Here is an 11,885-nt window from a genome sequence, read left to right on the forward strand (position 1 = left end):
AGAGAAGCATTTAAAGAAATGCTCAACCTCATTAGCCATTAGGGAAATGCAAATCAAAACCACCCTGAGATTTTACCTTACACCCATGAGAATGGCCAAGATCAAAAACTCAAGTGACAACACTGGCTGGAGAGGTTGTGGAGAAAGGAGAACCCTTCTCCACTGTTGGTGGGAATGTAAACTTGTACAACCATTCTGGAAATCAATCTGGCACTTTCTAAGACAACTAGGAATAGCGCTTCCTCAAGATCCAGCCATACCACTCCTACGCATATATCCAAAAGAGGCCCAAGTACACAAAAAGGACATTTGCTCAACCATGTTTGTAGCAGCTTTATTTGTAATAGCCAGAAGCTGGAAACAGCCCAGATGCCCCTCAACTGAAGAATGGATGCAGAAATTGTGGTACATCTATACAATGGAGTATTACTCAGCAATGAAAAATAAGGAAATCATGAAATTTGCAGGTAAATGGTGGGACCTGAAAAGGATCATCCTGAGTGAGTTGTCCTAGAAGCAAAAAGACACATAGGGTATATACTCACTCTTATAAATATACAACATAGGATAAACCCTTAGTGGATTTTAGTAATCGGTACATCTAACCAAACTAAGCAAAAGAGAGGACCCTAACTAAAACAGTCAATCCCCATCCTGAAAGGCAAAGAGGATGGACATCAGAGGAAGAAGAAAACAGGAAACAACCTAGGAACCTGCTACATAGGGCCTCTGAAAGCCAGAAGAAGAAAACAGGAAACAACCTAGGAACCTGCCACAGAGGGCCTCTGAAAGCCTCTGCCCTGCAAACTATCAAAGCAGATGCTGAGCCTGATGGCCAACTGTCAGGCAGAGTGAATGGAATTTTATGTAAGAAGTGGGAAATAGCAAGACCTGGAGAGGATAAGAACTCCACAAGGAGAGCAACAGAACAAGAAAATTTGAACACAGGGAACTTCCCAGAGACTCATACTCCAACCAAGGACTATTCATAGAGATAACCTAGAATCCCTGCACAGATGTAGCCCATGGCAGTTTAGTGTCCAAGTGGGTTACATAGTAATGGGAAGAGGGACTGCCTCTGACATAATCTGATTGGCCTGCTCTTTGATCACCTCCCCCTGAGGGGGAGCAGCCTTACCAGGCCACAGAAGATGACAATGCAGCCACTTCTAATGAAAACTGATAGTCTAAGATCAGAGAGAAAGAGAGGAGGACCTCCCCTATTGGTGGACTTGGGGAGTGGCATGTATGCAGAAAGGGGAGGGAAGGTGGGATCGGGAAGGGAGGAGGGATGGGCTTATTAGAGGTATACAAAATGAATAAAGCGTAATTAATAATAATAAAAAAATTTAAAAAATGCATGGGAGGAGATGAGGGAGGATGGGATTGGGAGGGGTTGAGGGAGAGGGCTACAGCTGGGATAAAAAGTGAATAAACTGTAATTTATAAATAAATAAATTTTTAAAAGACAAATAGACTAAAGGGACTAAAAAATGCATATGAGTGTTTTCTTGTTTGAATATATGTGAATTATGTGCATGCCTAGTACCTGTTGAGGCTGGCATAAGGGCATGAGGTCTCCTCAAATGGAGTTACAGATGGCTGTGCAATGGTAAGTAGGTGCTGGGAAACCAACCTGGGTATTCTACATGAGCAATACTCACTCTTAACCACCGGGCCGCTGCTCCAGCCCATGTACAAAAAAGTTTTCTACTTTATGTGTCAACTAAAAATAAATTGAACTTAAGTAAATCGATAACTCTTTTAAATAGTTAAAATATAAATTATTGGTCAGTATTTATAGTTCAGATAAAGAGGCAAGTGTTCTTAAAAAAAAGAAAAGGAAACAATTCTTGACTCTGTTTCTGTCAGTTCTCTTGACAAGTACTTAGATGAAGAAGCAAGCAATGTGAGAAAAAAAATTCTAAAACAAAATAAATCATGATGGTTTAAATAATTTTCAAAACCCATTTTGGTAATCAACAAGTTCTACTTGAGAGAACACTTTACTTAAAATGTTTCTTTGATTATTTTTACCTTGATTATTGTTACACAAACATACACATATTTTCGGAAATATATAAATAACGCTTGCTGAGCGTATTTTTTATGTCAGGCTGACTATTTTGTGTTGAGTAACTAGGAGAAATGAAGAGGAGGGAGGTGGCTATGAGCAGGATGTAAAGTGAAAAAAAAATTGAAAAAGAGAAAGAATTTATACCTGGATCAAAGGCACTAAGTACAAAGAGTGAAATGCAAGCCTAAGCAAGCTCTTTTGTCATGATGTGGGGGGAGATCACTCAAGAAAGGAAGCGTCACCAGAGTGCTTCTGTCAGGAGCTGACAGAGACCTATTGGGATAGACAAAATGGTCCTGGTGATAAATTTCATTATGGGCTGCAAAAAAGGGTTGGTGTGTAGAAAATTCCTTAGTGAATCCCAGGATATCTGCAGGAAGCTTCTCAGCGTAGCTGGGAGCTAACTTTTTAGCTGTCTGCTAGGTACCAGTGAACACTGAGACAATTCTTCTTGGATTAATGGAATGAAATTCTCAGAAAGATTAGTAATGAAATTTCCCTCAACAAAGATAAAAGGCCATATTTGAAAAATGTTTTGAAAATATGGTATCTCCAGAATAGAGTTTGATGTGAGATCGATGACTATGAATCAAATTCCCCGAAATGATTTCTACAGCAGAAGTTATCAGCTTAAGAGTTGTGTAGTACCCTAGAATTTACTCCAAGGCATCTCTCCAGGGAAACATCTGCATTTACTTCTATATGTTTCCATTTTTTTTTTAAAAAATAGCAATGAGGCACTAATTAGCTTTTAAATAGTTAATGCAAATGGTTTCTAATGCGCCTTTACTAGAAAACTTTCCTTTTTTTGCTGCCAAACTATTAAAATTAGTCATGTTACTCAGAGAACTATAATACAAGCTTTAACAATGTTGAACATGTGTTGCCTCTCAAATTTAAATTTAAATCATACCTATACTTTGAAATCCAGATTTGCTTAAAAATAATGAAATTGTTTGCCTCAGGAACTTCCTACTAAAGTGAATTTACTTTCAGGAATAAAAATAATGGATAAGTTTACTATAAACTCAAAACTAGTACAACTCACAAACTACTTGGTCTTACTTTTTTGTTGTAAACTTAGTGCTGAAAAATACACTTAAAATTTACAAAATAGTAAAGAATGCCATTTTGCCAGATTCAATATTTCTCCATATTATATCATGGAAACATTTTTAGATTCAGTTGCATTATTATTTTCTTGATTAATACTCACTGTGGAACTTTAAATTCATTTTTCTCAAAACCTTATTCAACACTATGTTAAGATGTACATCATATTTAACTTGAGGGAAAAGACTCAGCAGAAAGCACTATGAAGATGAACTAGGCAAGATGCTTGATATGACTCGGAACATTATCTTTTCTTCAAGCTTACTACAAAGATTTTTCTATGTTGACCTTTCTTGTACTATTGTTTTTCAGTAATTCATCCAACTCTTTCAGTTATGTCATTTAGTAATTCCCTTAAAATTTTTTTGCTTTTGTATGGAAAGAACAAATTCTAAATTCCTATAAGTGTAGCCTTCATAAAAAAGAAAAGGAAAGCAACAGAACCAAAAAGTTTGGGCATAGGGGTCTCTTCTGAGACTAATATCCAACCAAGGACCATGCATGGAGATAACCTAGAACCCCTGCTCAGATGTAGCTCATGGTAGTCTCCAAATGGGCTTCCTAGTAAGGGGAACAGGGACTATCTCTGACATGAACTCAGTGGCTGGCTCTTTAATCACTTACTCCTGGCAGGGGGTGGGTGGAGGGGGAAGAGCAGCCTTAGCAGGCCATAGAGGAAGACAATGCAGCCAGTCCTGATGAGACCTGAGAGACTTGATAGGCTAGTGTCAGATGGAAAGGGAGGGAGCACCTCTCCTATCAGTGGACTAGGGAAGAGGCATGGGAGGAGAAGAGGGAGGGAGGGCATGGGAGAGGACAAGAGAGGGGGGCTACAGATAGAATACGAAGTGAATAAATTTTCATAAATAAAAAAATTAAAATTGATTGATTGCATTTCTATTTACTATGTGTACATGCACAGGGAATTATGTAGAAGCAGAGATTAGAGCATAGCTTGTGGGCATTACTTTTTCTCTTTTTACAATGTGGATCGCAGGGATAGAACTCAGATCATCAGGCTTGGCAGCAGACAAATTTACCTACTAAGCCTTCTCACAGGCCTAAAAATAGGCAGTTTAATTTTACCTCCACAGTTCAAAAATTTCCACCTTAAATATGATAGAATTTTGAAATTATATGAACAACACTTAGAAACAGCAGGGGAAAAGTCTGTGTGTAAGATTCCCAGTTAAGGGTTATAAGGAGGATGTGAGATTAGAAAAGAAGATTGAATGTAACAAGAGTGGAAATTGCCCACAGTGTATACAGTAGCAATGAAAACAGTAGCTATTCTTACTTTTTCCACTTCCATATTTAACCATCAAAAATGATTATAGCACTTCATGAATATTCCTTGAGTTAGACACAGCAAGGAATATCCACAAAATAAGTGTTTTCAGGACAGTGTATACATTCATTAATACGCTGAGAGTAGAGAAGAAAAACAAAATGTTTAAGAAAGAGTTGAAAACAGGGCAAGATGTAAAATATGTTTGTGCATATTAATATATTCTAGAATATATGAAAATGTAAGCTTTGTACTAATAGAGTCACCTATTGAAAAGAAAATGTTATCCTCAAAAAGAAGGCAGTTGAGAGAACGATTTTTCATGAGCATTGTGATGCTTTGATTTTCTTTCTTTTTAACCTTGTAGACAAATGACAAGAGAAATAAAAACCAACTATTATGAATAGACTGAAAAGCTTTTTCATTATGTAGCTGTTGGCTTATCAGGCATGGTGTCTCTGCAGCTACAAGCCTCCTAATTTAACCTATTCTTCTGTACCCTCTTATGCTATTATATAAAAATTAATCTGTTCTCCACAGAAAGGTAGCAACAAAGAAATGTATTGCTGTCCTTTTAGCAGTGGGTGGAAAATGTTCTTTTTAGTCAATAGCAAGTCTCCATGATATTATTTTACTATTGAAAAAAAATACATTTCTCTTTTGACTTGCAATTGCAAGTACTTGTATGGTTCTCCATATTTTTGTGTTTGATAGGCCACAAAATCTTCTAGGTACTTTGCTAGTCACTCATGAACTATCTTCCCAAATTTTCTGGAATTTCTATTCAGATTGTACAAGACTTCTGAATCTGAAATTTTTTCTTTTCAACCTTTTAAAAAGTTATTTTAAATGCTAAGAATGCTTAAACATAAAGTAATATATTGGCCAAATAGACAAACAGAAAATGTTAACAACTAATGTTATTAGAGACCAGAATTTACACATAATATCATGTTATTTTTGGTTTTATCCATGTGGAAGTTGTTCAGCAAAATGAAGGCTATGTTGTCTTCTCCGTCTGTAAAGTGAATCTCTGAAGTTCAGATCAAGTTAAAATCTCTCAGACATTGAAACCCATGAGTTTCTCCATACTTTAAAAAAAAGGAAAAAAGATTGACCTTAAAAGTCATTATTTCCCTCTTCACATTACTATGTAACCCAATTGGACTCTGAACTGCCCTGGGCTACATCTGTGCAGGGGTTCTAGGTTATCTCCATGAATAGTCCTTGGTTGGAGTATGAGTCACTGGGAAGTTCCCTATGTTCAAATTTTCTTGTTCTGTTGCTCTCCTTGTGGAGACCCTGTCCTCTCCAGCTCTTACTATTTCCCAGTTCTTACCTAAAATTCCGTTCACTCTGCCCAACAGTTGCCCATCAGGCTCAGCATCTGCTTTGATAGTCTGAAGGGCAGAGGCTTTCAGAGGCCCTCTGTGGTAGGTTCCTAGGTTGTTTCCTGTTTTCTTCTTCTTCTGATGTCCATCCTCTTTGCCTTTCTGGATCGGGATTGGACGTTTTAGTTAGGGTCCTCTCTCTTGCTTAGTTTCTTTAGATGCACAGGTTTTAGTGGGTTTGTCCTATGTTGTATGTCTATATGAGTGAGTATATACCATGTGTGTCTTTTTGCTTCTGGGACAACTCACTCAGGATGATCCTTTCCAGATCCCACCATTTACCTGCGAATTTCATGATTTCCTTATTTTTCATTGCTGAGTAATATTCCATTGTGTAGATGTACCACAATTTCTGCATCCATTCTTCAGTTGAGGGGCATCTGGGTTGTTTCCAGCTTCTGGCTATTACAAATAAAGCTGCTACAAACATGGTTGAGCAAATGTCCTTTTTGTGTACTTGAGCCTCTTTTGGATATATGCCCAGTAGTGGTATGGCTGGATCTTGAGGAAGCGCTATTCCTAGTTGTCTGAGAAAGCGCCAGATTGATTTCCAGAGTGGTTGTACAAGTTTACATTCCCACCAGCAGTGGAGAAGGGTTCCCCTTTCTCCACAACCTCTCCAGCATGTGTTGTCACTTGAGTTTTTGATCTTGGCCATTCTCATGGGTGTACCGCTTTGGACCCAGAGAAGAGCATGTCTGATTGCATGCGGGTTGATGCCCCAGGTCCCGCCTCTGAGAAAAAGGTATCGGACGGGTCCGATGCTCTTTGGGTGGATGACACCTAAATGAACATCTGTACAAAGTCCCAATTTATTTCTAATATCAGAGATCAGACCTCTACTCTTGCCTGATGCGTCTAAAACAAAAAGGGGGAACTGTAGAGAGCTGCAGAATGCTATGCCTTAAAGATGGAGCTGGTTTCCGCCTTCCACCTTCCCGATGGTGAGTGCTCTCTGTCAGGAACAACTCCACATTTGGCTAAGGCCGAGGATCTGGCTTGCTTCCATGTATGTGGACCTATCTGCATTGCCCCCGTGGCATGCCTGGGTTGGCTACCCAGAGGCTATTTAAGCTGTGGGCTGGCTTTCCCCGGGGTCCGAGGATTGTTCAATGTTCCTGAATAAACTGCATTGAAAAAAAAAAAAAAAAAAAGTCATTATTTCCACACCAGTTTTTTTTTTTTTTTTTTTTTGTGTGTGTGTGTGTGTGTGTGTTGTAAATGTTCATTAAGCCTGTGTTAAGATTATGGTGCTGTGTGAAGATGTGAAGGGTCCCTGCCAGTGTTATATGGGGAAGCGAACAGTGAGAAGAGATGCTTTTGAAAATCCGTGCAGATTAACTTCATCAAACAGACTTCAGGGAGTCTAATAACAGGTGGTTTAATCCCAATGTATTTAAGCCCTAAGAAAGTTTCCTGGTGTAATACAACCCAGGGAGCACAAAGAACTGTAATTACATTGAAACTCGATTCAGGGTACATGTCATTTCTTCCAAGAAGTTGGGTTCTAGAGATAGACTTCCTGTACTAATTTAAGGGCCTAAGGATCTGACCTGATTTTGGTCATACAAAAAGCTTGTAGGTCATTTGGACTATTAGCCACCTCTGGTCTTTGTTGAGAGACCCAGAGGAGCCTCTGGTTATGAGTCATTTAGATTAAGAACCACCTTCAGTCCTGGCTGTACCAGCTTGATATGGCCTGGCCCAACAGAAAGCACAGATACTAGGCAGTTTATCCGTTCCAGTTCTCAGCTTTCTGTCTGGAAGAACAGGTTTTTCCTCCTTACCATAGGAATGACAATCCTGTGTACCTAATATTTCCAGTTTCTCTGGAGAGCTGTGGAATTAAGGACCTGCATGTTAGGCTCCCAGCAAAGGCGGGCTTTAGAAAAGCAGATTGTATTTCATTGATGTTTTGTGTTTATTTTTTTTTAATTTTATTTTTCTCATTAGTTACATTTTGTTAATTCTGTATCCCAGCTGTATCCCTCATTCCCTCCCCAATCCCACCCTCCCTCCCTCATCTCCTCCTGCCTCTTTCCAAGTCCACTGATAGGGGAGGACCTCCTCCCCTTTCATAGGACTCGGTTTTGTCAGGTATTTTCAGGACTGTATGCAAAGTCTTCCTCTGTGGCCTAACAGTACTGCTCCTCCCTTGGGAGGTGGGGAGGTCAAAGAGCCAGTCATTGAGTTCCTCTTAGAAATAATCCTTGTTCCCCTTACTATGGGAAACCAATTGATTACTGAGCTATCACGGGTCACATCCAAGCAGAGGTTCTAGGTTTTATCCTCTCATGGACTTTGGTTGAGTGTCCATCTCAGAAAAGACCCTGTGCCCAGATATGTTTGGTCCTTGTGGAGCTCCTATCCTTTCCACATCAAACTCCCCTTCTTTCATATGATTCCCTGCACTCTGCCGAAGGTTTGGTTGTGAGTCTTAGTATCTATTTTGGAGCACTGCTAGGTAGAGTCTTTCAGATGCTTTCTGCGGTAGACTCCTGTCATACGTTCAATACATATCCCATTTGTCTTTCTAAATGAGGATAGATCCTCATACCCCATGTCTGCTTTCTTGATTATCTTCTTTAGGTGTATAGATTTCATTATGTTTATCATATCTTTTAGGTCTATATAAGCGAGTATATTCCATGTTTGTCTTTCTCCTTCTGGGATACTTCACTCAGAATGATCTTTTCTGGATCCCACCATTTGCCTGCAAATTTCATGATTTTCTCTTTTTTGATTGCTGAGTAGTATTCCATTGTGTAAAAATACCACAATTTCTGTATCCATTCTTCCATTGATGGACATCTGGGTTGTTTCCAGGTTCTGGCTATTACAAATAAAGCTGCTACAAATGTGATTGAGCAAATGTCCTTATTGTGTACTTGAGCAAATTTTGGGTATATGCTTAGCAGTGGTATAGCTTGGTCTTGAGGAAACACTATTCCTAATTGTCTGAGAAAGTGCCAGATTGACTTCCAAAGTGGTTATACCAGTTTACATTCCCACCAGCAATGGAGGAGGGTTCCCCTTTCTCCACAACCTCTCCAGCATGTGTTGACACTTGAGTTTTTCATCTTGGCCATTCTGATGGGTGTAAGGTGAAATCTCAGGGTTGTTTTGATTTGCATTTCCCTAATGGCTAATGATGTTGAACATTTCTTTAAGTGTTTCTCTGCCATTCGATATTCCTCTACAGAGAATTCTCTGTTTAGCTCTGTTCCCCCTTTTTTATGTGGATTACTTGATTTGTTGCTTTTCAGCTTCTTTAGTTCTTTATATATACTGGATATTAGCCCTCTGTCAGATAGAGGGTTGGTGAAGATTCTTTCCCAATCTATAGGCAGTCGTTTCGTTTTGATGGCAGTGTCCTTTGCTTTACAGAAGCTTTTCAGTTTTATGAGGTCCCATTTATTGATTGTTGCTCTTAAAGCCTGTGCTGTTGGAGTTCTGTTCAGGAAGTTGTCTCCTGTGTCAATGAGTTCTAGGCTGTTCCCCACTTTTTCCTTTAACACATTTAGTGTATCTGGTTTTATGTTGAGGTCTCTGATCTACTTAGACTTTAGTTTTGTACAGGGTGATAAATGTGGATCTATTTTCATTTTTCTGCATGTAGACATCCAATTAGACCAGCACCATCTGTTGAAGATGCTATCTTTTTTCCATTGAATGGTTTTGGCTGCTTTGTCAAAAATTGAGTATTCATAGGTACATGGGTTTATTTCTGGGTCTTCTATTCAGTTCCATTGATCCTCCTTTCTATTTCTATGCAGTTTTTATTACTATTGCTCTGTAGTACAGCTTGAGATCGGGGATGGAGGTACCTCCAGATGATCTGTTGTTGTACAGGGTTGTTTTAGAGATTCGGGGTTTTTTGTTTCTCCATATGAAGCTGAGAATCTTTTTTTCAAGGTCTGAAAAGAATTGAGTTGGTATTTTGATGGGAATTGCGTTGAATCTGTAGATTGCTGTTGGCAGGACGGCCATTTTCACAATGTTATTCCTACCAATCGATGAGCACGGGAGATCTTTCCATCTTCTGAGATCTTCTTAAATTTCTTTCTTCAGAGACTTGAAGTTTTTCTCAAACAGGTCTTTCACTTGTTTGGTTAATGTCACCCCAAGGTACTTTATGTTATTAGTGGCTATTGTGAAGGGTGTTGTTTCCCTAATTTCTTTCTCAGCCCTTTTGTCTTTTGTGTACAGGAGGGCTTCTGATTTTTTTGAGTTGATTTTGTATCCTGCCACTTTGCTGCAGGTGTTAATCAGCTGAAGGAGTTCTCTGGTTGAATTTTTGGGGTCAGTCATCTATAGTATCATATCATTTGTGAAAAGTGACACTTTGACCTCTTCCTTTCCAATTTGTATCCCCTTGATCTCTTTTAGTTGTCTTATTGCTCTGGCTAGGACTTCAAGTACTATGTTGAAGAGATATGGAGAGAGTGGGCAGCCTTGTCTTGTCCCTGATTTCAGTGGGATTGATTTAAGTTTCTCTCCATTGAGTTTGATGTTGGCTGTAGGCTTGCTGTATATTGCCTTTACTATCTTTAAGTATGTGCCTTGTATCCCTGATCTCTCCAAGACTTTAAACATGAATGGGTGTTGGACTTTGTCAAATGCTTTTTCGGCATCCAAGGAGATGATCATGTGGTTTTTCTCCTTTAGTTTGTTTATGTGGTGGATTACATTGATGGATTTCCATATGTTGAACCACCCTTGCATGCCTGGGATGAAGCCTACTTGGTCATGGTGGATGATATCTTTGATGTGTTCTTGGATTCGGTTTGCAAGTATTTTATTGAGTATTTTTGTATCAATATTCATAAGAGAGATAGGTCTGAAGTTCTCTTTTTTGTTGGGTCTTTGTGTGGTTTGGGTATCAGGGTGACTGTTGCTTCATAGAATGAGTTTAGTAGTGTTCCTTCTGTTTCTATTTTGTGGAATAGTTTGAGGAGAATTGGTATTAGCGCTTCTTTGAGCGTCTGGTAGAATTCTGCTCTGAAACCATCGGGCCCGGGGCTTTTTTTGGAGGGGAGACTGTTAATGACTGCTTCAATTTCTTTGGGGGATATAGGGTTATTCAGTCTTTCTACCTGATCATGACTTAATGTTGGTAGATGGAATCTACCAAGAAAATTGTCCATTTCATTTAGATTTTCAAATTTTGTGGCATATAGGCTTTTGTAGTATGACCTAATGATTGTTTGGATTTCTTCAGTGTCTGTAGTTATGTCCCCCTTTTCATTTCTGATTTTGCTGATTTGGATAGATTCTCTCTGCTTGTTAGTTAGCTTGGCTAAGCATTTGTCTATCTTGTTGATTTTCTCAAAGAACCAGCTTTTTGTTTCATTGATTCTTTGAATAGTTTTATTTGTTTCTAATTGATTGATTTCAGCCCTGAGTTTGATTATTTCCAGCCTTCTGCTCCTCTTGGGTGTATCTGCTTCTTTTTTTTTTTTCTAGGGTTTTCAGTTAGGCCATTAAGTTACTTGTATGTGATGTTACAAATTTCTTCTTGAAGGCACTTAGTACTATAAATTTTCCTCTGAGCACTGCTTTCAATGTGTCCCATAAATTTGGGTATGTTGTGCTTCATTTTCATTGAGTTCTAGGAAGTCTTTAATTTCTTTCCTTATTTCTTCCTTAACCCAGCTGTCATTGAATAACAAGTTGTTCAGTTTCCATGTGTGTGTAAGTTTTTGGTTATTTCCATTTTTGTTGATGTCCAACTTTAGTCCATGGTGGTCTGATAGAATACAAGGGATTATCTCAATCTTTTTATATCTGTTGAGGCTTGCTTTATGACCAACTATATGGTCTATTTTGGAGAAGGTTCCATGAGGTGCTGAAAAAGAAGGTATTTTCTTTTGAGTTTGGGTGGACAGATCTGTAGACATCTATTAGGTCCATTTGATTTAGGGACTCTATAAGTGCTTTTATTTCCCTATTTGGTTTCTGTCTAGTTGATCTGTCCCTTGGTGAGAGTGGGGTGTTGAAATTACCCACTATTAGG

Source organism: Meriones unguiculatus, chromosome 16 (assembly GCF_030254825.1).
Source record: "Meriones unguiculatus strain TT.TT164.6M chromosome 16, Bangor_MerUng_6.1, whole genome shotgun sequence".
NCBI lineage: Eukaryota > Metazoa > Chordata > Mammalia > Rodentia > Muridae > Meriones > Meriones unguiculatus.